This window comes from Hemicordylus capensis, chromosome 4 (assembly GCF_027244095.1).
Source record: "Hemicordylus capensis ecotype Gifberg chromosome 4, rHemCap1.1.pri, whole genome shotgun sequence".
NCBI classification, from domain to species: domain Eukaryota; kingdom Metazoa; phylum Chordata; class Lepidosauria; order Squamata; family Cordylidae; genus Hemicordylus; species Hemicordylus capensis.
Window position 1 is genome coordinate 189,423,312 of NC_069660.1, and position 26,998 is coordinate 189,450,309.

General features: G+C 43.9%; 1 long non-coding RNA gene across 1 annotated transcript in view; it reads left to right on the plus strand.

Annotated features, from left to right (window-relative positions):
* The first annotated feature begins 4,657 nt into the window (after nucleotides 1-4,657).
* The window catches only part of LOC128324503 (uncharacterized), a 103,034-nt gene continuing 80,693 nt past the window's right edge, over nucleotides 4,658-26,998 (plus strand). Inside the window, exon 1 of the long non-coding RNA XR_008306904.1 lies at nucleotides 4,658-4,727. This is a non-coding gene — a long non-coding RNA (uncharacterized LOC128324503). The remainder of the gene's footprint in view (nucleotides 4,728-26,998) is intronic.

Genomic DNA, 26,998 nt, shown 5'->3' on the forward strand with positions numbered 1-26,998 from the left:
ACTCCGATTCGCAGAGAGGTAGAACCGGCAGACCTTGTCACTGTGGAGTAAATTAGTGGCAAGGGAGCATTGGCAAAGGCAGCTGCATGCAGGAGCCTCAGACAGAGACACTGATAGGAAGGCGGCAGAGGCAATTATTTTTCCTCGCAAACGGAAGAGTGTGTGTCTTGCTGGTGAAGGGATGGGGGAAAGTTTGGTTGCTTGCACAAGCATGCTCCTGCACTTTAGCAGTGAAGGAGGGAAAGGAGAGAGCAGGAGCGGAACCAGGCTGGCGGCAGCCCATATGCGGCTGCCATGGCGGCCCTCTGGCCCCAACCCCCGTATCTGACGTCAGATGCACCCGGCTAGCCATGCCCACATCTGATGTCAGACGCGGGGATGTGGTCTCCCTTCTAAACGAGGCTGTGAAGCCCCATTTGGAAAGGAGATCAGCCCACGCTGCTTTGAGCAGAGCGTGCCGGAATGACTCTCCCTGCCGACTCTCTCCTGCCAAGACTCTCCTGACTCTCCCCTGCCAATACAGCATGGGCCAATCTCTCTCCTAAATGGGGCCGTGTGGCCCCATTTGGGAGGGAGGGAGATTGGCCCCACTGCGTTGGCAGCAGGACCAGGAGCGACTCTCCCTGCCTTTAACACAGGGAAAGCTGCTCCAGCTATGCTGCCAACCCAGCGCGGGCTGATTTCGGCTCCAAATGGGGCCACACGGCCCCATTTGGGACCAAAATAATGCTCCTGAATCTGACATCAGATGTGGGGTGTGTGTCTGGGGTCACGCTCGCGGCCCCTGATTGGGTGCGGCCCGGGTTCTTTGAACCCATTCTCCCAATGGTGGCTCCACCCCTGGAAGAGAGATGTCTTGCCTCAGCACTTGGAAGCCTCACTCATGACTTGAGCTCAGCTAGTTTCTTATGTGAAAAGAGAGTTAGGGCTATGGTACTGCACACTGTCATCCAGCCAGTGTTCTCTGCTGCATCAAGATCACCAGGATCATATGCCCTGCCTATTATCCTGGCTGTGGCCACCGGCTCTGTCCAACGGCAGCTTGCTTGCTGGCTTCTGCTCCAGACCAGTGATGGCTGTGCCACCGCCTGCCTGCTCCTCCTCATCCTGACCTTCTCCTCCACCGCCATCGCCATCGCCATCCATCTCCACCGGCAGATATGGAAGTCTCATGAGAGTGTCCAAAGTCCGAGAGAAGTTCTCATGAGACTTCGGACAAGGTTTATGGCCAGAGCTGGAGAGGACGGAGGAGATCCAGCTGGGCAAAGGAGAGAGCGGGAGAAAGAGGAGGCGGTGGGTGGGGGTAAAAGGGCGTTAGTGGGGCCATAACAGGCTGGGGTGACCCGGGAATGGTTCTGGTGGTGGGCCAGTCAGGGAAATGAGGAGGAAGCTGAGCAAGCAGTGAACCAAGGAAGGGATTAAGGGAATGATGAAGAAAAGGTGCAGTGGAGATGGGAGCAGCAGGCACGCTCCCAACGTCGGTGCCCCCCACCACCATGCGGTCCTTGCTTACTGCATTCTGCCAGCCCTGCATCCACAGACTATACTATCATGCAGCTGTCTGCTATTACACTCTATTCTGTTTCTCTGTCAATGCAGCAGCCCCTGTGATTGGTTAGGTATGGTCAATGAACAGTCTGTGGGCAAGCTCCAGCACCAATAACATTTTGTTAGCCCTCCTGATGGTTGTATAGCTTTTTGTCAAGGTGTTTGGTCAGACGTTTGTATGCTGTTGGGTGTATTTGAGCACAAGTTCCTTGTGAAAGAGCACAAGTCTCTTACTGCTAGATTGTGCCAACTTTATTATAAGGCCTGGTCATTTATAGCTAGATCAGAATGTATGGCAAATACATATTTTGAGACTATTCCCTGAGGAATAAAGTGGTGCATAAGAACATGGAGTTGGGCAAAGATGCATCTTTGTGATAGATATGTAACTAATAAGGGACACAAACTATAAATGCAGGGATTGGAATGAGAGCCCTCCCCCCCCACCACTTGAAAAACCATATTCCAATTCAGGTTGGGCCCAGAGCCCTTTTGAGTGTCAGTACAACTTGAAAAGGGATTCATTCCTCCCTGGATATTAGCTAATCCCCTTCCCAAGTGAATCCCCTTACCTTTGACTCTCCTGAGCATGATCACGAGGTTTATTTATTGCCAGGGATCATAGGGTTCCCCCTTCTGCCACCTCAGTTGAATTGCAGACCTCATGCTCTACAACAGATTATGACAACTTGCTCCCTGGCAATCTTCCTTGCTGCATGTTATCCCCCCCCACTTCAATAAAGGTGAGATTTTTTCACTTGGGAGCGGGAACTGACAGGGGATGTGTACTTCACCTATTTGGACTTTCAAGTGTCCCCCTAAAGGTTGAGTATTCAAGAGGAACATTCAAAAAGCCAAAATGGTTTGCGGTGAGCTGGGCAGAATTACACATATAGGCCTAAATACAGTTTTATGTAAACATGTACCTAATCATAGAAATAGAGATCATACATTGTGTTGTTGAATTATCCAATTCTATCCCTTTTTACCCCCCACCCCCCCACTACAGTCCTGCTATGCTGCCTCATCGTGGTGGTGGTGGTGGTGGTGGTGGATGTTCCTGGGAGGGATGAGGAAAGTATGCCAGGAGGTATACTCCCAGTAGGGTAACCAAAAGCGCAAAGGTCATTCCAGCTGCCCAGGTAAAGCAAGCAGGAACCTATATTGAGCAGCAGCGATATAGGAAGGTGCTGGAGGCAGACGATCACTTCAGTGACAACGACAAAGGCATCACTTCATACTGCACGGGAGAAGGCAATGGTAAACCACTCCTGTATTTTACCAAGAAATCCACATGGATAGACAAAATAGAATGATTTTTGATGTAGTGCCGGATGATGGGCCCCTCAGGTCAGATGGTCCTCAACATGCTACTTAGGAAGAGCTGAGGAGATCCGTAAAGACCTTGAGGATGGAAATAGACATGGAAAAACAAGGAAAGTTTTCCAAAAGATCTCTGAACTCAGAGGGAGGTTCCATCCTCCAATTGGTAGATTAAGGGATGCCAAAGGACGGATAGTAACTGATTAAAAGAAAATCAAACAGAGATGGAAGGAGTACACTGAAAATCTGTACAGCAGGGATGTCAACATCCAAGATACTCTAGAAGATATTTTCTACTTGCAAGAATCTCTAGTACGGGAAAATGAAGTCAGATCAGCACTCCGGTCATTACCAAGTCAGAAGGCTACAGGAATTGATGGAATAGCTACCGAAATATGGCAGGCAACAGAAGAAGAATCAGTCAAGGCTCTAACCAAACTATGCCAGCAAATTTTGAGAACAACACAGTGGCCAACAGATTGGAAGAGGTCAGTCTACATACCCATACCAAAGAAAGGAGACTTAACAGAGTGTGCAGACCATCACACAATCTCCTTAATTTCACATGCTAGCAAAATAATGCTCAGGATCATCCAATGCAGATTAGAGCCCTACGTGGAAAGGGAAATGCCGGATTTTCAAGCTGGTTTCAGAAAAGGCTGAGGAACAAGAGACATTATTGCTGATGCATGCTAGATAATTGAGAAAGCCAAAGAATACTAGAAAGAAGTCAATGTGTGCTTTATTGACTACAGAAAAGCCTTCGATTGCATTGACCATGTCAAGTTGTGGAATATCCTTAGGAAAATGGGCGTCCCAGAACACCTCATTGTTCTCATGAGAAAACTATACACAGGACAGCAAGCCACAGTCCAGATGGAACATGGTGAAACAGACTGGTTCCAGATTGGCACAGGAGTAAGACAAGGCTGTATACTTTCTCCCTCTTTATCCAATTTATATGCTGAACATTTACTGAGAGAAGCTGGATTGTAAGAAGATGAGCGTGATTTTAAAGTTGGAGGAAGAAACATCAATAACCTGCTCTAAGCTGATGACACCACTCTGATAGCTGAGAATGCAGATGATCAGCAAGATCTAGTAATGAAAGTCAAGGAGCACAGTGAAAAAACGGGACTACAACTAAGACAAGACAACTAAATGGGACTACAACTAATGACAATGGGTACAGCAACCAGTCTCAGAATTGACAATGAAGACACTGAAGTGGTGGACAGCTTCTGCATTTTTGGATTGACTATGCGGAAGCATGCAATGACAGGAACTATATGAAGAGATGCATGCTAAAAATCATCATGTCAATTATTAGTAATATTAAGTTGCATATTTTCAGCCATGTAAATGGGTGTTCTTATGCTAGCTCTTCATTGACCACTCATTCTGAATTTTGTGGTAGTTTGCTTTGAAAATGTTGCCAATCCCTGAGGGGTCAAATATAAAAAATGAATTCTGTGTATGTTCTTTCCCAGCTGTATTAACCTTGTTGTGTTTGTGTGTTTCAGAGTTCCCATCCCCACTTGAAAGCCTTTGTTTGTGTTTTTGTGTTCCATTTGGAACTGTGTGAGAAAAATAGAGATCACACAGACACTTGAAGTTTCCATTTGTGTAGTCTTCCCTTGTTTGTGCATGAATGAGTGAGAGATTTTTAACTTTAAAAAAAAAAGATTTCCTAAGAGTATAAACTTTGTAGTGTAGTTGCTAACAGAGTTTCCAGCAGTACTACAGATCCCAGCAGTCTGTGCAGCCGAGACAGGAAGTGGCCACAGAGATAGGATGTACCCGCACAGAGACTCAGAGACAGAGATTGGTAGAAAAGAAAAGGCTTGGTAAACATGGTAAGTGAAATGTTGTTGTTGTTCGATACCTTAATATAGTTTACAACTCTATTTTTAAGGAGTAAACAAGAGAGTACACAACAACTGGAGACTAATGTGAGACATCAAACACTCACATCAGCGTGGCTCACTCTGCCCTTGCAGCCCCACAGCCTGTGAATATAAATGAAGATGACTTGGACACAGAGTACAAGCTGTGGATGGACTCTTTTACATTCTATGAAATTGCTACCAAATTAGATAAGGAAGATGATGAGATTAGAAGAGCAACATTGTTGCATTGCTTGGGAGATCCGATATAGCACATTTTCCCCAATCTGCCAGGGTAAAAAGGTACCTTTTTACAAACTAAAGCTGCTTTAGAGAAGTATTTCATTCCATGCAGAAATGTTGAAATGGAATGCTTTAAGTTTGGACATAAAATACAAGCACCTGGTGAATCTGTAGATGCATATGTTAATGCACTTAAATAATGCGCTAAATCCTGTTAATATGGAGAATTAGAAGCCAATATGATTTGGGATCAAGTAGTGGGAAAATGCATATACAAAGATTTACGAGATAAGTATTTGCAGCAGGATGATCTGACATTAGATGAAGCGATTAAAATGGGCAAGCTGTATGAGAGTGCTCAAGAAGAAAGCCACTTAATGTCTGCACTAGGGATGTGCACAAACCTGTTTGGAGGCCATTTTACAGGCCTCCGAACAGGTTCGAGCACTGGGTGGTTTGAAGTTTGAAGGCGGGGGGTGGGATTGCACTTTAAGAGCGGAGGAGTGTGCACTTACCCCTCCTTCCGCTTTCCCCCCGCCAGCGCCCAGTATTTCCCAAGTCCTACAGGGCAGCAGCGTACTTCCCTTCCACCCCGTTTGCTCTTTGGCCGGAAGTAGCTGGTGCATGCACATCGGGTGGGCTTGTGGATGCTCATGATGTGCGCCAGCTACTTCTGGCCACTTCCAGCCAAAGAGTGAATGGGGTGGAAGGGAAGTACACTGCTGCCCTGTAGGACTTGGGAAATACTGGGCGCCGGCAGGGGGAAAGCAGAGGAAGGGGTAAGGGCACCCTCCCCCACCCTTAAAGTGCACCCCCCTGCCATCGAGCCACCCACATGTGGTTTCATGCACATTCCTAGTCTGCTCTAAGTAGTGACTCTGCAGACACTTCTGTTAGCCATGCCACTCATCAGGTAAAGACCAAACAATTTGTTAGAACTTCTAGGGGTAGAGCATTCCATGATACAAATACGAAAAATAGATACCGCTTTTCAACAAAAATTTCCCAAAGTGGTTTGCATAGATATGAATGAATGAATGAATAATGAATGAAATGGCTTGAAATGGCAATGAAATGAAAATCAGCCAATTACAGACACTCCATTTTATCATTGAATTATTGAACCACACTATTGGTCAATAATCCAATAGTGTGGATTGCTGAACCACATTAGAGAACAGTGTGGTGCCCTTGATGCTACTTGCTTAAATCATAAAAAAGTTGGGCACTTTGCTCGTGTCTGTCAGAAAAAAAGGTAAGGATCCATTATACAACCAGGACACAAAGCAAACCACAGTCAAAGGACAAATTGATTAGAGCTGTATTGGTGACTGAAAGTGATGATGATGAGGAAAAGTTTGTTTATTTTGTGGATTCTGAAAGTAAAGTAAAGTGTACAAGTAATAGAAAGTAACTGGTCATTGATACTGGGAGTGAATGGAACTTTATTTGCACTAAGCTTTATTCTACAGTATTTGCAAGCACACGGCCAAAGTTGCTACCAACAAAGAAGAAATGTTTTGCTTAAGGTCAGTCCCACGCACTCCCATTTTTTTGTTGCTTTGAGGCACAATTTGCTTGGAAGAACAGTGTGGTAACTGATTTTATATATGTTATTGAGGCTGACATGGAGCCCCTCCTTGGTTGTAAGACTTGCTTTGCTCTACATATCCCTCGGAAAGGAGACACTGAGGTCATTCACACAATCAAAGCTGTGCTCTACCCGGGTTTGGGAGCTGTGTGTGCTCCCAATTTTTGGTTGTGTTGAAGCAAGGTAGGAGGAAAATCTGGGTAGAAGTGATTGTGTGGAAGCAAAGTAGGAGGAAAAGCTACCCAGGTTTTCCTCCTATCTTGCTTTTCACACAATCACTTCTATCCAGGTTTTCCTTCTACTTTGCTTCCACACAACCAAAAATTGGGAGCATACACAGTTCCCAAACCTGAATGGAACACAGTTTTTGATTGTGTGAATGACCTCATTGTGAATAATTTTGCAGACACAGCTGCCCACTCCCGGTCTTGCCTCAATCACCTGGTGGGTAAGTTTAGCTTCTTGTTTAAAGGCCTTGGGCAGATAACACAATACTCCTATAAAATTACAGTAGATAAGTCTGTTTCACCTGTTGCTCAGAATCTGAGATCTTTACCACATGACCTTTTAGAAGCAGCAAATGAAGAATTAGACAATATGTTGGAGAATGGCGTTATAGAAGTACAGTTGTCCCTCATGAACCGCGATGGTTCAATTCCTGGAAACCCCTGCGGTTGGCAAATATGCGGATGATGAGGCATAGCAATGCATGGGAAACAGAGGATTAGGGGAATTGGGGTTGGAAAAGACAGAACAAATACGGTAAAAAATAGAAAAACTGCTCACTGAACCCGGAAATGATCCCTGACCATCAACAATTATCCCCAGCCCCCCAATCACTCCTGCCCCCCCAATTTGCCCCAAACCCCTGAAAATTGCTCCCTGACCTCAGAAACAACCCCCTGACCCCCAGAAATGACCCCAGAAACCACCCAAATCTGAAAAAAATGTCATCAAACAGTGGATACTTGGGTTGCAGTTGGCGAGGGTGGACACAATTTCCCAGTCGCGGATACTCAAATCTGCGATTGGGAAATCTGTGGTTGGCAAGGGATGTTTGTACATGAAGGTAGTAACTGGGTTTCAAATATTTATTTATTTATTTAACAAATTAATATACAGTCCAAAACTTAAGTCTCTGATGGTGATGATTGTGCTAAAGAAAGACTCAAATGAAATCAGACTTTGCATTGATTTGAGAACAGTGAACAAAGCTGTCGTGCAAGAACATCATCCTGTACAAACCATAGATAATATCTTACATACTATGTAAGGTGCAAAGGTTTTTTGCCAAGTTGGATGCCACCAAAGGCTTTTGGCAAGTGGAACATGCACCAGAGTCAAGGAATTTGATAACCTTTATTACACATGGAGATTGTTACAGATTTTGTAAAGCTCCCTTTGGACTTTCAAGTGCCCCAGGGGCGTATTAAAAAGCTATGGATTCTATTTTGCAAGGTCTTCCTGGGGTAGTGTGGTATTTGGATGATATGTTTGTGTATGCCACAAGTGTTGAAGAGCTCTGTGATAGATTAAAGATAGTTTTTGAAAGATTCCAAAAGAGAGGACTGAAGCTCAATACAAATACATGTCACTTTGGCCTTGACAAAACTGGGATCTTAGGCTATGTTGTTTCAGCTTAAGGGATCAAGCCTGAGAAGCCCCCAATCTTACAAGCCCCCAAACCCATAAATTTAGAACTACTGTGGTCCTTTTTGTCAACTTGTGGCTATCTCATGAAATTTGTTCCTAATTATGTAGATATTTCTGAACCACTTCGTTTGCTGACTAGAAAATGAGTCACTTGGAATTGGTCTGCAGAGGCTGACTCTGTGTTCAAGCAACTAAAAACTGTATTAACTAAGGAATTTTTCGGGCTTACTATGACCTGCGTAGTAAGTAACCTCCTGCACCCACATAAAAGCAGTATTTTACCACCTCACATTCAGCGTCTCAGTTGGAGACTGCAACTTTATGATCTTACTGTTGATCACATCGCTGGCAAACGGAATGCAGCTGATTCATTGTCATGTCTTCCTCTGACAAAAGCTCAGGTTCATTGTTGGATAATTCTCTTCATAAGGTTATCGATACATGTATGCTGTATTTTGAGGCACTGTCTTTTGAGGAACAAGACTTGCTTCTCAGCAGGATGCTTCACTGACTATGCTTCAACATATTCTTCAAACCAACAAATGACCACAGAACTTCCTGCTCCATTGTGTACTTTCAAGCATATTGCTGCTGAGCTTTCAGTACATAATGATCTTCTGTTGAGAGGTGAACAGATTGTAATACCTGAATCTAAAGTGCATAGACTGTTGAAGATGGCTCATGTGATACACCAAGAACCAAGCAAATTCTGTGTGCCAAGTTTTACTGGCCAACCTTGGACTTGGAGATTGCACATTTTATTAAGAACTGTGCCATTTGTGTACAAACTCAACTCTTGCACAAGGATCAGCCTTTATGCCCTCTTCAGCTACCACTTCATCCTTGGACCAAACTGTGTATAGATATTGTTGGACCAATCCAACAAAACTACGTGCTTACTGTCCTTGACTATTATTCCTCTTACCCAGAAGCAATCATATTGCCAAACATTTCTTCGGACATCGTTATCAACATACAGCAAGGATTTTTTGCTTGTTTTGGATATCCTTGTGAAGTAGGTACTGATAATGCTCTTCAGTTTGTGGGTTCCCTTTCTGTACAGTTTTTCAGCTCTTGTTGTATCAAACATATCCATGCTTCCCCTTACTATACAAAAAGTAATGGGAACATTTTCATTGATATTTAAAGAAAACCCTCAAGGCAGCTCACTGTGAAGGGAGGAACTGGAAAACAGAATTGCCTAAGATTCTAATGACATATTGTTCTACTGCACACAGGGCTTTACAGGAGACACCAGCCAGATTGCTTCTGTCACATGAGATTCGCACTAAACTTCCTAGCCTTGGCACTCAAAGAGTGGTGGATGATTCATATGTTAGAGACCAGCACCAACACGACTAACACCAGATGAAACTTTATGCTGATGCCACCAATAGGGTTAAGGGCCATAGTTTTAAAGCTGGGGATCTTGTCTATATTGCTAACAATACTGCAGGTGACAAACTTCAGCCAACTTACTGAAATGGACACTACGTTATTCTTTGGAGCAAATCACATTCTTTCCTTTAACTTTTCAACACTCAAGATGGCAGTGATTTGATTATAAATGTCAAACATCTGAGAAAAGTTCCATCTCAACCAAAATGTGTTGATTTCGCAGTCTCTGGTAACTCAGATTTACATACTCCTGTGATGCAGGACACTGAGGAATTCTCTGAGAACAGAGACAGCAGAGCAGTTGATGAAACTGATACTCCTGATGTAGAACCTACTCCAGAGAAGACTACAAAAAGTGGATGAGTAGTTAAAAGATCTTCCAGATTTAAGAATATGGTTATGTAGGTTTTGGCAGCATGTTAAGGGAAGAAGTGTTCTCTTCCAAAAATGTTTTTAAAGCTGGGCAGTGTTTTATGTTTACGTTTGTTAAATCTAACAAAGGGAGGGGTGTAGTGTAGCTGCCTACAGAGTTTCCTGTAGTACTACAGATCCCAGCAGTCTGTGCAGCAGAGACCAGAAGTGGCAGCAGAGTTTGGAAGTACCAGCACAGACAGAGACTCAGAGACAGAGACTGGTAGGAAATAAAAGGCTCAGTAAATATGTTAAGTTAAATATTATTAAAGACCTTAATATAATCTACAACTCTGGAGCTATTTGTTGAAGATTAAACAATAGAGTAAACACCAAACTTGTTAAAAAAAACCCTCTTCTCCCCTCACTCCACCCCACAATACATCTTCTTGTGAGGAAATAATGGATAATCCAGCCCTGTGGATGCCCATCCTCACACATTAGACATATTAGGGGACCTACACATTATACACAATGCAAATATGTTTCTATAGATCTATCTTGGAGGTGTGCAATTATGAGAGTGCCAAGGGCCTACAAAGACTTCAATCCGGCTCTGCCTATGGGACTAACAAGGCTGCTGGGCTCCTAACATGTATTAGTTTTGTTTAAACGCATTATAATCTGCCTTTTTTGTGCACACAATCGGCATAGTTAAAGACGTTTCTCCATTCTTTCAACAGAAGCTCTTGAGTAATTGTGGACAATTGTCCCATTCTAGACAGAAGCAGACCTGCCACACGAGATGAGGTACTGCTTCCATGCTCAACAGTTGATCAGTCTAATTTTCAGTTTCTTCTTGTTCTTTTTTTTTAAAAAAGGCTCTTCAGTTAGCTCTGTTTGAACCAGAGCTTGTGTTTGATGAATGCAGAGCCAAAAGGGAAGGGTTTTCCCAGGTTAGTTAATCTGGATGGGGTGGGCTTGGATATGTCTGATGAATTTCACTTTCTGAAGTACATACTTGTAGTACTTTTTTTCTTTTCTTGCCTAGCTGCTCTTGAAATGCAGGTGATTTTCCTGATACCAATCTAAATCTGCTTGTTGTGAGTTGATCCTATTACTTTTTGCCCCAGGCCGCTAGAAATTTACCAATGTAGTTTACAAAAAACAGGTTAACATAATACTAATCCAAATACAAAACAAACAAGAGGAACATAATGTCTCTTTGGAAGGGGGATATCCTGCTTAGAAGAGAGGGGTGAAACTGAAAGAGGCACTAATAGATGTGGTTATTGTCTAAGCTAATAAACCCACTATGGAGTAAGAAAGAAAATGGAAGGAAAGGAGAAAGAGAAAATGGAGTTGTTTATTGAATAAAGTCTTAGAGGCTGTACTCCCAGGGAAGTCCAGCCTGTGTTAGTCTGCATGTGAAAACTGCTGGGATTGGGCCTGATCCCGGCGAGGCACCACCGCCTAGCCTGACTTTTTAACCCGGCTGTCAGCCGAGGTGAAGGGAGCGAGTGCTCCAGCCCAACCACACACAGAGAAGGGGAACCCATCTCTTGGGGGAATCCCCCAATGCATTGTGTGTGTGTCACATAGGGCATTTTGGGATTCCTAGAGGCCGGGAAGTGTCGTTCCAGCCTCTGGAGCTGCATGCTGTGCCACACAGCACTACTCATATGGGAGTATGGTCCTTGCTCCCAAAACAAGAACTCGCTTCTCTTGGGGGGGGGGGGAAGGTGAGTTAAGCAAGTCTGCCCTCCCTCCTGCACGCCTGGAGGTGTGAATGACAAGCAAGCATAAGATTCCTTTGTATTTATGAGGGAAGCAGGTACAAATCATTTGGAAATGAGATTTTGAACCAGCTATGTGTGTGAGCCTGCAAAGCTTGTGAAGGTACCTGCATCTTCATTTCATTGCATCACTGGGCCTATGTTCCTGAACTGCTGCATTCTACTATTGCTGGTACTGATTGTTTCTCCAGCTTCCTGATCTGTACAACCCATGAAAGTACTTTCCCCTTCTCAATCCTGGATTCTGTTGTTCACTGGATGCCCAGTGCAGCATGGCTCATATCCTGCCACCAACTATTTTTCTTCTCCACCCCAGGAGAACCTGCTCTTCCCTGGAAACAATGGAGATCCTATTTCTTCAAATACCTCCTCATTACACAGAGCCCTGACAATTTAATTCCAGCAAAGCAGAAGGCTATATTTCTTCACTGCCTGGATCCTTAAGGATAATATATAATCATTTGTCCTTTTCTTGCCAACTTGAGAAGGGGATGCTAATTCTTATGAAGCTACTCCAAGCCTTAGATGATCATTTCAACCCTACTTTGAATGTGATTGCTGAATTATAAGTTCTATTCTAGATCCCAACTGCCTCGTCAATCTATCAATCAGTATATCACAGCATTGCATACCTTAAGTGTAACCTGTGAGTTTGCCAACTTTACTGATGAAATGATCAGGGATCAGATTGTTAAGAAAACAAACTGCTCCAAACTGTGAAAAACTGCAACTGGAGCAGAAACTTACTTTGGATAAAGTTATAGAGATGGCTAATAGAGTGGAAAATGCTTTTCACTGTGCCAAATTGCTCTCTTTGGTATCCCAAAACCTACTTCCTGAAATCCAGGCTGTTCAGTCTAAACCCTTCCAATTCCATCTTCTCATATGGCATTGCCCCAGAAAGCAGCAGCACAAGAAAGGATGAGCTACAGCTGCTACTGATGTGGAGACTCTGCCCACAAAGCCAATTTTGCTCACTGTCCTTCACAGAAGGTCACATGCAACAGATGCAAAAAAAGAGGCTACACTTTGTTAAGGTCTGCAAGTCTGTTGTCCTCTCCATTACTGATTCACTGAGGTGGGTTTCATGATCAAAGAGACCCGCCTGGGGAGGGTGAGCAGGGAGAGCGGGCCTGGAAGCTCCAGTATGCCCTGTGCGAGCATACTGCTGGCACAGTATGGGAAGCTGCTTTTAAGCTTCCCGGTCGGGAGTCTCCTTGTGAGTAGCTGTGACACGGAGCCGCACTGCAGCTATTCACAATCCAAAAAACTGGGTCACTTGAACGGGTTACCAGCTCAGGAACCACCGGGCTCGCAGTCGAGCCCAGTGGTTCACACGATGAGATGATATCGGGCTAGCAGAAGCTAGTAGGATTTCATCCTATCGTGTGAATAGCCTCACTATATAATAAGGATGAGGCAGCTGAACCACTTCTTGACAGCATTTTAAGTATAACTCAATGTTTTAAGCAGAGTTAGGGTCTGCTTCTACACATTGTCAAGTTAAACTTAACATCCATGAAGTGCAGATGCTGGCTGATTCTGGTTCTCTGTACACTATCATTTCTCATTTACTTTACAAGAAACTCCTTGCTACACCATATCTGCACTTGCAGCTTTCAGACATCCACCCTTGGAGATATGGAGGTTCCCCTGTTGCCATAAACAGATATTTAACTGCTGTTACGGAATACAAAGGACGTTCTGCAGAAGGGAAAGTGTACATTTCACAAAAAGGAGTCTCAATATTGGGCTGGAAACACCAGAAAGATCTATAGATAGTGTTATACCCAGGAACCTGTATGACAGATGATGGAGCATGATTTCTCTGATGTTTTTGCTGATACTCCTGGCACTGTCATATATTTCAAACATAAAATTCAGATAAAGGCAAATGCAATACCTGTACAATGCACTGTGAGGAATGTACCCATAGCATTGTGCCAACCACTTAGGGAGGAGCTTTCAAGACTACAGAAAGCTGAATCATGGAAACTTATGATTCATTAGAATAGATCTCTCTCATTGTTCTTGTATGAAAATCAAACGGTACCCTTCAAATGTGTGTAGATTTAAGAGATGTGAATAACATGATAGTGGATTGTCATCCATTACCCAATATCAATGCAATGCTGCTTACTTTGAAAGAAGCCTCCGTGTTCACAACTTTGGACTTGTCTTTGGCCTGTCATCAAACTCCTCTGCTCAAAAGTTCTCACAAATACATAGCCTTCATTACCACAGAGGGTCTTTTTCAATCCCAAAGCCTGCCCTTTGGATTAACCTCTGCAGCTTCGGTATTTCAAAGAATGATGTATGTAATTCATACATCAATAAATGGACTCACTTACTTTTAGGATGACATCTTAGTGTATGGCAAAATCATTGAGGAGCATAATATTAAACTGACAGAAGTCTTAAGAAAACTCCAACAACACGTACTTACTATCTCTGCAGAGAAATGTCAGTTTTGCACACACTCACTGATGTACTTACAACACATAATGGCTGCATTCAGACATAATGTGAAACCGGAGTTAAACAGGGCAGAGGTTGGAACTCTGTTACATCCAATTCCATGAAACCATGGTTTTGAGCAGAGAGCGACCCGCTGTTTGCCTCACCAAACTTCAATTTGAATCTTCTCTTTGCAGTAAAGTTCCCCACCGAAATGTGAGGTTTAGCTGCTGCAGCATTATGTCCGAACATGGACGGCGTCATCACCACAATTCCTTGGAGTTTCTGGAACCGCAATCATAAGAGACAGTGGTGCAGACCTGCCCATGATTGCGCCCTCTCCATGTCTATGGTGATTCTCACTGGCCACCTCCCAAAGCACTTGCACCACCCCTCCTGACTCCAATCCAACAAGATAGTAGCCTGGGAACAGGGAGGCCACCATGTCCCAGTCCTTGCTTGTTAATCTGTCAAATGGCAAAGTCTCACTAGGGCATTCCCTCTTCCCACTCTGTCCCTTATTCACCCCTCCTGGCAAGCAAGAGGGAAGGGGGACAGGTTGACAGGATGGGCACTAAGTGCCTTGCTCCCTGAAAATGAAGTGACAATGATGTATGTTCACAAGCACAAACACTCCAGGTGGCAACATAAGCAGGGCATCCCATTAGAGCACCAGGATGGAAACTTATGGCAGGGCAGAGATACCCAGGGTCGGATTTAAAAGGCAGCCCCAACCAGGGATTCTTGAATGGTCAAGGTTTATTTTTTTATACAATGATGTTGGGGAAGGGGAGCCCAGCCCCTTCCCCTTGGGGGTACCTGTGCAATCCCTAGGCCTACTCATGAGAAGGGCTGGGCAGCAGGATCATTATTGCTCCCAGTGAAAGGAGAGATTTCTCATCTGTGATAATGATGGATACTGTTCCTGAGTGGACCATTCATTCATGAGTGTGTAAGGCCATGGGGATACCCCCTCACAATTCATGAGAAGAACCATCTGTGAGGACAGGGTATCAGGCTGAATCACAATAATGTGTGACAACAATCTGCTTTCTTCCACGGATTGCTCTCTCACAGGAGTATCAGACCATGGGGGCTGGATGGCAAATGCTACCAGGTTGCTCTATACAAGCTAGCAGTGGGGACTGGCACCCCACGAACATCTCTCTCTGTTTTGGTGACTGCCACCAAGAAGCTGTCAAAGCATGCCCTCTGCCCTTTTGGTCATGACCACCCTTGCTTGTGCCCTGAAATGGTCACCCCACTCTCCTGGGGTTGCTGGAAACTGGGACTCCCCTCTCCCACAATTCCTCATGGCGTCAGGTCTGCATATCATCCGGTGCCGGTCCAAACCTGGGAATTTTGAATGAAAGTAATCAAAATCTCCTTTGGGTCCATGCCTGGCTTTCCAGGGGAGGAGGGGGTTGCAGTGCAAAAGTTATATCATTAGCCAGAGAGAGTGGGGACCACATGCAAGCGAGGGGCCCTTTGTTTTGTTTGCTCAATTCACAAGCACACAAGTCCGACAGGATACCATGAGTGTTTGACCCCAAGGTCCTCCCAAGTAGCCTGGCCATCTCATGAGAGTGCTAGTTCGCTGTGGTTTGGTCTGCATGAACTGCTTTCCTGGGGTGAGCCCTTGGTCATAGCAGTCCTGACCCTGCAGGATCCTTCGTTCTCCAACATATACATATCTGCTCCTACAAATTCATCATGTTCAACTCTCTTTCTTGAGTAACAGAAAAACAGTGCCCCACAAGATTGCCCCCGCAGAAATCATGCATGTGTGAGACAGGTTTTTTATTTAATTTTTTTTGACATTTTGTATTTTACAATATCTTTCCCAGTCCCCACCCCCACCCCCTGCCCCTGAGCCCAACCTTCCCTTGAGTTGAAATCACTGTCAGAAGAAGTGCTGGCATGGCATGGCATTTAATGGGATGTAAATTCCCTTTCCATGCCAAAGGCTGATGGGCCATTCCGAAAAGGCATGATCGTGCTTGGCACGCCCCCTTTAAGAAAGTGACCAATCGCAGCCATGCTAGTGATGTGATGATGCCTTGCCCACAGCTTGGTGATGCAAGCTCTATGGAGCTTGCTCGCATGTAGCCTCAGCGGGCCAGGAAGAGGGAGCATCTCTCCTGTCCTGAACTGACAATCTCCAGTTTTGCATCACATGCAAATGCAGCCAATATTTCAGAGTGGAGTACATCCCAAAACAGAGTTGGTGAAAGCTATTTGGGAAGCACCAGAGCCACACAACACAGACACACTTTGATCATTTTTAGATCTCTTTATTACTCTAAATTTCTTAGACAGTCTACCTCGAAAGTTGTTCCATTGTGGCTAGTTTTCAGACTATAAAATTGGCCATTGCTGAAAGCCCTGCTTTCACTTCTTTTGACACCAACAGGCACACTATTGTAACCTCTGGTGCTTCTGAATATGGTTTGGGTGCTGTCTTGACCCAGCAAAAAGGGGACAGGAAAGTTACAGTTGCCTTTGCTTCCAGAGTGCTTATTGCATCAAAGAAGATGTATTGTGTCATTGAAAAAGAAGCTCCAGCATGTTTTGAGGCAGTGAAGCACTTCAGGACTTATTTTCGGGGCAGAAAATTCACTTTACAGTCAGACCATAAACCCCTATCTGTTTTATTTACTACTCGGGGATCAAGTTGAGTAGTTCCCCAAATAGCCAAATGGATCACCACTTATGGACTTTGATTTCCAGGTGGAATACCTGCCAGGTGTTTGGAATACAACTGCAGATTGTTTATCTGAAGTTCCACTTCCAAGAAGAGGATGAAGGAGTAGTAATTTCACAAATAGCTTCATCCACTCATGAAGTGATCATGTAGTCTGAATGGAAAGCAGCCCTCAGTGCTGATCAAGTGCTTACTGATCTTAAATCTTACATAACTAAAGGATGATCACAGAAAAACAAAACCTGAACATCTTCAAACATATATGTATGTAGCCAGTGAACTGTCCTTTCTCAATGAATTGGTACTGAAGACTGATTGATTGGTGGTGCCAACCTCCTTACAAGCAAAAGTGATAAAAATTGCTCACAAAGGTTACCTGGACATGAACCTGACTAAAAGGTGAATCAGAGAAAGTTTCTGGTGGCCAGATATGGACAAACACGTTGAAAATGTAATCAAGCACTGTATGGCTTGTGCTGTATCTGACAAATTGCAGAAGAATTTTACCACCCGCTTCACTCCAGTAGAGTATACCAGTGATCCCTGGGAAAAACTTGCTCTGTATATATGGGACCTTTTGATAACCAACCCACAAAACAAAGATATGTTATAGTGATGGTGGATTACTGTTCCAGATGGCCAGAAGTTTAATTTGTTGGCAACATTACTACAAACAAGGTGATCCATTTCATGGCAGCAGTTTTTTGTTAGAGAAGGTCTTCCTAAAGAACTAATGACTGACAATGGGACACAGCTTACCTCATACGAAATGGAGCAATATTTGCATAACCATGGATAAGATAGAAGACTATTTCCTTGTACTATCCTCGATGTAATGGCTTAGTGGAAAGAATGAACAGATTATGAAAGAAAGTTTACAACTGGCTACTACACAACAACAACCCTGGAAAGAAACAATCTGTGAAACTCTATTTGTTTATTGAACTACTCTTCATTCTACCACAGTAAAATCACGTTTTGAACTGCTGAGAGGACACAAAGCTACCACCAGTCTTACCCAATGGCAACAATTTCCGTGCCATCTCACCCTGAGGATGCAGAGATTAGTAATTGGGTAAGAAAGAAACAACAAAAATATAAATTGTATGTGGATCAGAAATGAGGTGAGAAACAGTGAATATTCCAAGTGTGGGACTTTATTTGAGTATGACTGCCTTATAAAGTGAGAAAGGGATGTTATGAATATTCTGGACCAAAACAAATAAAGTCCAAGGAGATTCTGTCTGTCAATCAATCAATCAATCTTTATTACCGTCACAGACCAGCACAAAGTATAAGGGCAATTACATATTAAAAGTGGGAGTAGATGAAAAGTGATTACATATAAAATAGTACATATTAATACTACAAGGACTAAAAACACTAAATATACTAAAAATAGTAGCTAATATACCAAGGGCATGAGGGCCCAAATGCCTGAGAAATGGTAAAAGTCATAAAAGTGCATGAAGGGCATAAGGGGGGGGGCATCAAAATGGTTGCAAAAAAGTTAAAATACTTGAGAAGACAGAAATACAGGTGAAACTCGGACCTCTGAAAAGTATAAGCATGCATATGTATTCAGTACTTGGTTTGGGCCCCTTTTGCAGCAATTACTGCCTCAATGCGGTGTGGCATGGATGCTATCAGCCTGTGGCACTGATGAGGTATTATGGAAGACCAGGATGCTTCATTAGCGGCCTTCAGCAATTCTGCATTGTTTGGTCTCATGTCTCTCATCCTTCTCTTGGCAATGCCCCATAGATTCTCTATGGGGTCAGGTCAGGCGAGTTTGCTGGCCAATCAAGCACAGTACACTGTATACTTTTCAGAGGTCCGATATTGTTCTATTCTTCAATCCTTGTCTTCTTGGTTCCATGTAATATTCTAATTTTCTGGGATTGTGGATTTGGGGTTTTCATGAGCTGTACGCCATGATCATCACAATTATAACAAATTAAGGCTTGACTTATCTCGCTTTGCATGTAATGCGTCTGTCTCATATATCAGTTTCACCTTTTAATTTGCATTACTGAAATTAATGGACTTTTGCACGATATTCTAATTTTCCGAGTTTCACCTGTATATAAAATCCTGAGTAATAAAGCTGGAAAGCTGCCAAATAGAGGTTATGAGGAGCAATAAAAAGGGAGGTGCATGAGCAATAGCAGGGCCTGCCCAGAGTCACCAAGAGTCAGATTAAGACTGATAGGACTCACTGTCTGTCATCTGCAAGCAAATTCTGTCATATTGGATGATGCAAAGAAATGGAACAGTTTGAGACTTTCAAGCAAGCATATTATGAGAAAAGAGGGAAGGGAGTCTGATTTCAAGAGAAGGAATTTGATCTTGCAGCCAGTTTTGACCTCATGGATGAGGCTGATGAAAGTGATGGGCAATCCTCTGTACCAGAAAACAAATCCTGTACCAGAGACCCTAATAATTAGGAGAAGTGTGGATGACAGGGAGACCACCTAAAAGACTTCAAGACTTTGTCACCAAATTTTAATCAGTGTAATCATGTTTGTTATAAAGGGAGGGAGGCGTTGTATTCTATCTAGTAGTGCTTTATGTTCTATTGATTAGAAGTTTGTCTTAATGGGGATCCAGTAGAGAGTGGAGTGGAGTCAGAAAGAAAAGAGAGGGAAAGGAGAAGGATAAAATGGAGTTGTTTCTGGAATAAAGTCTTAGTTAAACAAACATAATATTGCTTTGTACTTACAAGGGAAGCAGCTATAACAGATAGGTACTAGGAAATAGAGACAGGTGTAAGATTCAAATTTCTGGCTTTTATAGGTTAACTTTCATTGTTATGTTTTGGACAAACTGTACTGATCTCCCATACCCAGGAGGGCTCAATAGCTTTGAAAGCTTCACCTTGGTATTCAGATCTGATGGTAACAACAGAAATGAGGAACAATCCAAGTTTGTCCTGCCCTCTTTGCAGTTTATTAGCACCTTTGTTCCACATAAAATTCCTTTTCTATGTACAGTTGACTTGTGTGAGCTGGCTCGCTTTGTGAACTTTCCTAAATTAGATGTGACCAAAAATGCCTGCAGCACTTTGCTCTAACTTGTCTGTTGTTAAACTCTCCCCAAAGCCCTATTTGATTATGAAAAGCTGCCCTAAGGAATGAAGTTTGCCTCTGGTTTATGGAAACTGGTTGCATCTTCAGTAAGTGACTTGTGGAATTGGCATCTAAGTGAATGACTTGTCCAAAAAAAAAAAAAAAAAGCTAATCTATGATTTCCCCCCACCCCTTGAGATAGTTATATTTTGATTTATACTTTTTAATTAAACAAAATGAGAGTTTCAGTGATGATCTGAATTTTAAAAAAGATAAGAACAGTAACATAAAATATAAGGCAAGTACTTATTTCATAGGATTGTGAGGCTTTGCAATATAAGGTTCAGAATAATGCAAGTACTTTGGCATTATATATTCTGAAACTTCAGTGTGTACTAGAACCTGCTACTGTGATGCAAACAATATTTTTGTTATTGATCTGCTAGTAACCCATCTGATGTGTTTTGCCCCCATTGCTAAGTGATCTTAGACCTTTTCATATGATATTTTTCCAATGATTTTCATAGATTAGCATCATGATTTTTCTTGGCTTCCATGCCACATTGTCACTGAGCACCAGTTGACATGTTCTTGTTACCAGGTAGATGCCTCTTGAAATGGCCTCTGTACAGTATCCGCTCTACACCACTGCCATTACATGTAGCAGAACTCACCCCAAAGTCTACTTCCTTGTCTGCACTTTTTTCCTTCTCAGTAGAGTTGTACTGGCCATTCTGAGTAAGGGAGGACATGGTGTGTGTGTGTGTGTGTGTGTGTGTGTGTGTGTGTGTGTGTGTAGATAGATAGATAGATAGATATAGTAGAGGCCCAATGCCCCCTTCACTGGATAACTGAGCTGGATTGAGTCACATTGATTTAATGGATAAGAAAGTACCAACTTGTATCATACAGGTGACAACCTTGATCTAAAATAACCCAAGGAAAGCAGGTACATCACAAATGGAATGATATTGATAGACAATATTAGTAGTTGTGTCTATCACCCACCTCCCCCAAAAGGCTCCTATGTTAATAGAACTGTGTCTGCAGGAAGAAGAGAATGACATACATCTAACATAGATAGTTAAGTACTGAGAACTCTATCACATCTTATTGGAAATAGTAGTAACCCAAGTTGAAGTGTGGCTCTCCTGTGTTTCTAGACAAAACAACCTTTGTAGTTTAGAGCCTGTTATACTTTTGGCAGTTGGTGACTCGCGTCTTCCTTTATGGTGGAAGTCCCTAAGCCTAATGTATCAGCAAAACCCTCCATTTTAGCTTGGTAAAAATGGGACATCCCCCCCCCCCACACACACAACCAATACCAAGGACAGAATAGAAAGAATTGGGTTTGAATGCACATTTGCATAAATTTACAAGGAGAAGCTGCCCCCAAGTTTGGGGTGCCTCTAGCCTTGGGCAGGAAGCCTGCCTTGTCCCCAGAGCAGCAGCACCACTTGCATTCACTGCTAGCCTCCCAAATGCAGTGAGTGCAGTGGGGAGAATGGATTAGGGATCACAGTACAATCAATACTCAGAGCAGTGGTCAACATGTTGAGCAGCCATCCAGTGCTGTAGCAGAGCTGTGTCCCTGCACAGTGAGGATAGATAAGTTTATTCGGTCATTGACTAGCAAATTGTGAGGATGCCCTGAGCTCAGCCAAAAAGCCTGTGTGAAGGAGCATTTATTGGTGACCCCCCCCCGCACCTGCACTGGTGCTCTTTGCTTCCTAGAAATGTGTCCCTGAGGGGTGCACAGCCTTCCAGTCTGGAGTCTAACACTTCTCCTTTGCTCCATCAAGTTTCTCCTGGCCTACTGCTGGCACCAACTTGGAGGAGATCAAGATATTCAATGTGAAAGAGGCCAGTTCATTGGGAGGCTGGCTTAGGCTCAGTAAGTGCTGGCTCTGGGCTCTCCAGTTCTGGGCTCTTCCAGCTGGCAGGCTTTGGCTTCAACCTGGTGTCAAGGCTTGGAACCAGGCCTGAGACTGGAGCTCTCTCCTCCAGCCTGACTTCTCATCTCCCTTTAAGGTCAGGCTCTTCACGACTGCTTAGGAATGGGTTCATGACACTCTGCAGAAGCAAGCACTGAACATTTCTCCCCATAATCTCAGGAGAACCCTGTGTGACAAACAAGCATTGAACAAAAGAAGAGAGGATGGGGTATGACTTCAGAGTTTGTTTGCACAGAGAGCATGGCTAGCCAGCACACTCCCATTGCCTTTGTGCCTGGGTGTAGTGTATCCACTTATGAACACATGAAGAGGGCTAGGATGGCTGGGGAAAAGTGAGACAAAGTAGGCAGTGGACTGAAAAGCAGATACCGGAGGGAACAATGGGTAGTGGAGATATGCAGCTGAAGAAAAGAAGAGCCAAGAAGGAAGTAGGGCTGGGACAAAACTGAGTGGAAAGTAGGACTGGGGCTGTGCTTTGTTAGCAGGACTGAAATGGGGAAGCAAGGGTGGTTTTCAGGGCAGGGGCTAGGAGGCTTGCTAAATTTAGACCCTGGCAGGGGAATTGTGCCTGTTTGTGGCTTTTACAGTAACTGCAGCATTGTAACCTGGTGCCTCTCGGGAGCAAGGAGGGCCAAAAAGCTGAAGAGGTGGGGTCTGTCTTCGACAGTGACAAGTGATGAAATGATGGGCCCACCACAGTGTATGGCCTTCTTTAGCATGGAGGAAAGCACAATGATTTGAATTAAGCAGCCAGTTATTTTGCTGCGGGCTTCTAATCTTCCAAAAATACTTTAAAGAAGATTGGGCAGGAGGTAGTGGTGGATATATATATATAAAGATACATATATATATAATATGTAATTCTGAAAAGCCGTATTGTGATACAATTTTCCAAAGAAGCCTGTGGGTATTATGCTTTGGGATATCTTTAGTTTCAGGAAGTTAGAAAATAGTAGTTGCTACTTACTGTCGACATGAGTGACACAACGGATTGAACTGAGGATCTCTTTCAAGCAGATGGACGTCTATAAAACAGTCATAAGTAGTTGATTTAAAGGTTTCCCCCCACAAGGGATGTTTAACATATATAAAATATATCTGTAAAGATTCTCTTTTGTTACCACATCGTTTGTGGTTATTTGCATTTCAGTTCCCCATTACAGTTTTCTTACCAATTCTGTACAGCAATTTGTATTTCCTGTTTGTTGCTCCAGGGATCCACACTTTATATGGGGCACTGGGAACAAGAGTATCCTTCAGTTCTTGTTGACTAAACTGGGAATGTGTGTGCTGTTATTACTGTCATTTCCTTCATGACAGAAATTGCCACCCCATAGCTGTGTCAAAGAGAAAGCATTCTTATGAGGCACTTGGCTTTGAAAACACTCAGGGTTTTGTTACTGGGGTGACGCTGTCAACAGAACTGGGAGAGTTGATTGAAGGAAGGAAACAGTCAGGGGAAGAAGCCTGAATCTAGCAGCTGTCTCTGAGACTTTTCAGGAATTGGTATATTGGAACCAAGATTCTATAATGCACAGCCTGCATGTATTTTTATTTTGTTGTTTGTTTGTTTTATTTATTTATTGTTAAATTTTTATACTGCCTTTCATTAGAATAATCTCAAGGTGGTTTACAAAACATTTAAAAACAATATAGAAGCATGAAAAAAAATACACAATAAGAATTAAAATGGAATAAAACTACACAAGAATTCAAATTGAATATATAAATACAAATCTAACTCAAAAGTTTAAAAACTTGTACAATATAACCATAAGATACAAAGCAGCAGCAAACAGGACGTTCATTTAAAAGCCTGGGTTAAAAGCCGAGATTTTATTTGCTTTCTAAAAACTGTGATGGAGAATGGGGAGCGGATGTCCAATGGGAGAGCATTCCAAAGTCTGGGGGCAGTGACTGAAAAGGCCCTGTTCTGCATACACGACAGGCGAACGTCCCTTATTGTTGGCACATGGATCAGGGCCCCCTCTGATGACCCTGTCAGGTGGGCAGAAACCCTTGGGACCAGGGCATCCCTCAGGTATCCAGGAACCAAAGTATTTAGGGCTTTAAAGGTCAAAACCAGCACCTTGAATTGGACCTGGAAACAGATTGGCAGCCAGCATAGCTCTTTCAAAATGGGGGTAATATTTATTTATTTTATTTATTGAAATTTCTTATATACTGCCTCCTCCAAAGACTCTAGGTGGTGAACAACAGAAATATGGCCCCAGTGAGCTGCTCCAGATAACATCCTAGCTGCCACATTTTGCACTAGCTGCAGTTTCCGAATCTTCTTTAAGGGCAGCCCCATGTAAAGCGTGTTACAGCAATCGAGCTGTGATGTAGCTAAGGCATGGGTAACAGTGGCCAGATCTGCCTTCTCAAGAAATGGACACAGCTGACACACTAGCCGAAGCTGTGCAAAGGCACCCCTGGCCACTGTCTCCACCTGAACTTCCAAAAGCAGAGCTAAATCCAGCAGTACCCCCAAGCTGCACACTTGCTCACTCAAGAGGAGTGCAACCCCACCCAGAACCAGTAGAATCTCCTCATCCCGATTGTCTCTCCTACTGACCAACAGTACCTTCATCTTGCATGGATTCAATCTCAGTTTGTTAGCCCACATCCAATGCATCACTGCCTCCAGCCCCCGATTCAGGACATCCATTGACTCCCTAGCATCAGGTGACAAGGACTGATGTTATCAGCTAAGAACATAAGAACAACAGGGCTGTTCTTATGTTCTTATCAACAGCTACTAGTCTGAGGGCTACAGGCCACCTCCAGCATCAGAGGCAGGATGCCTTTGAATACCAGTTGCCGGGGAATAACAGCAGGAGTGAGGGCATGCCCTCAGCTCCTGCCTGTAGGCTTCCAGCGGCATCTGGTTGGCCACTGTGTGAAACAGGATGCTGGACTAGATGGGCCTTGGGCCTGATCCAGCAGAGCTGTTCTTATGTTCTAAGGAGAGACAGAGCAGCTGAGTGTCATCTGCATATTGTTGACAACTGGATGACCTCTCCCAACGATTTCATGTAGATGTTGAACAGCATGAGGGACAAAACGGAATCCTGCTGGTCAAGCTCCCAACGTAGGTAATTCACTAGAGTGACCAAGGCAGTTTCAGTCCCATATCCAGGACAGAATCCAGATTGAAAAGGCTCTAGATCAGGGATCCTCAACGTTGGGCCCCCAGATGTTATTGGACTTCAAATCCCATAATCCCCAACCAAAGGCCACTGGGGCTTGGGATTATGGGAGTTGAAGTCCACTAACATCTGGGGGCCCAACCTTGAGGATCCCTGCTCTAGATAATCCATATAATCCAAAACCCTCTGCAGCTGGGACACCATCACATGCTCTATCACTTTGCCCAAGAAGGGAAGGTTAGAAACCAGTCTAGGTTGGAGAAATAAAGGGAGGGCTTTTTAAAACAAAGGTCTTACCATCGCCTCCTTGAGCATGGTGGTAGTTTGCCCTCCCTTAATGAGGCATTGATTATAGCCTCCAACCACCTGCCTATACCCTCCCTGGCAGATTTTATTAGCCACGAGGGTCAAGGGTCAAGAGTGAGTGTGTGAGAGAGATCCCATCCCCAACTGAAAGCCTCCCTTGATGTGTCTCTTCCCTTTCCCCAAGACGTTTGGCTTGTGTGAGACATTTTTAACTTTTAAAAAATGATTTTAAATTATTGGGTTCTTCCCAAGAAGTCCTGACACATGTGATCTTCCCCTCGGAATTTGCAATGAGTTGTTTTCCTCTCCATGGAAAGGAAAGCAGAATGTAAGAGAGAGAGCACGAGGGGGTGGTGGTGGAGTTTATTGGTTGATCTGTAGTGGTGCTGGTGGTTCTTAAATATATATTCATTTGTTTTTCAACCAACAAGTTCTCGAAATAGTATACATAGCACAGAGAGAGAGAGAGAGAGAGAGAGAGAGAGTTTTAAACTTAATTTTTTTTCAAAGCAGCACAACAAGGTGCCAAATGTAAGCCAAAACTATTCTAATACAAACTTGTAATAAACCCTCCCCACCCCAATAGTATACCTTCTTATGAGGACATTAGTCACTACAAAAACTATCAAGAGCTTTAAAAACAACTAGCTTAACCCTCACAGAGCTCCCCTCACCCCTGCAACAGCCCTCCTCACCTTAAAGATCTCTCCACCCTCACATGAGCTGCACTTCTGCTCCTCCTCTTCCATCCAGTTGCTTCCATCCCCCTATCCCTCTTGGTCACTCCTCCATCCCTTTACTCCACCCCCCTCACCCCTCTTGGTCATGGCTACAGCGTTGCTGGTGACTATTGGCCAAGCTGCAGCCCCCTATCCCCAGAGACCTCCTCACCTGAGCCCCACTCCTGATCCGCCCCACAGGAGCAGCAGCAGCAGTGGTTGACCAGGCCCTTCCTTGCTGCTGCTATCACCATGGCTGCTCATTCCCCTCAGGCCTCTGAAGGTCCTGGGCCCATCCCTTGCCTGCCTGCTTCCCTCTGCCAATGGCCTCAGTAGCCCCAAACAGCAGCAGTGGATGACTGGGTCCTTCTTTGCTGCCAATAGGTGCCACCATGGCCACTTGTTCCCCTCAGGCTGCTGACAGGCTTTGGCCTGTCCCTCACCCTTCCTTCTTTCTCTCTTCCTCTCCCTTTCTCTCTCTCTCTCCCTATCTCCTCCACTCCCTCTCCCTCCTTCCCTCCTTACTGAGTTAACAGATCTTGTTCATCTTGTTTCCTCATCTAATTCACACAATGGCAGCTCCTTCTCCTGAAGGGGCTCTTTCCTCCCTCACAACCCCTCTCTTCACAGACCCTTGCCTATTATCTATCTATCTATCTATCGTCCTCTCCTCTACAATCAAGAACATCTTCTGACCAGTAACAGTTGCTGACCTTAACCATCACAGGCTCCTCCTCCCTATCTGCATATGGAATCTCCACTGCTCAGTCACCATGGTGCTTTGGCTTGCGAACTCTTGTGAGAGCTGCCACGCACGGGATTAGCCACGGGTACACCTTAGAATTATA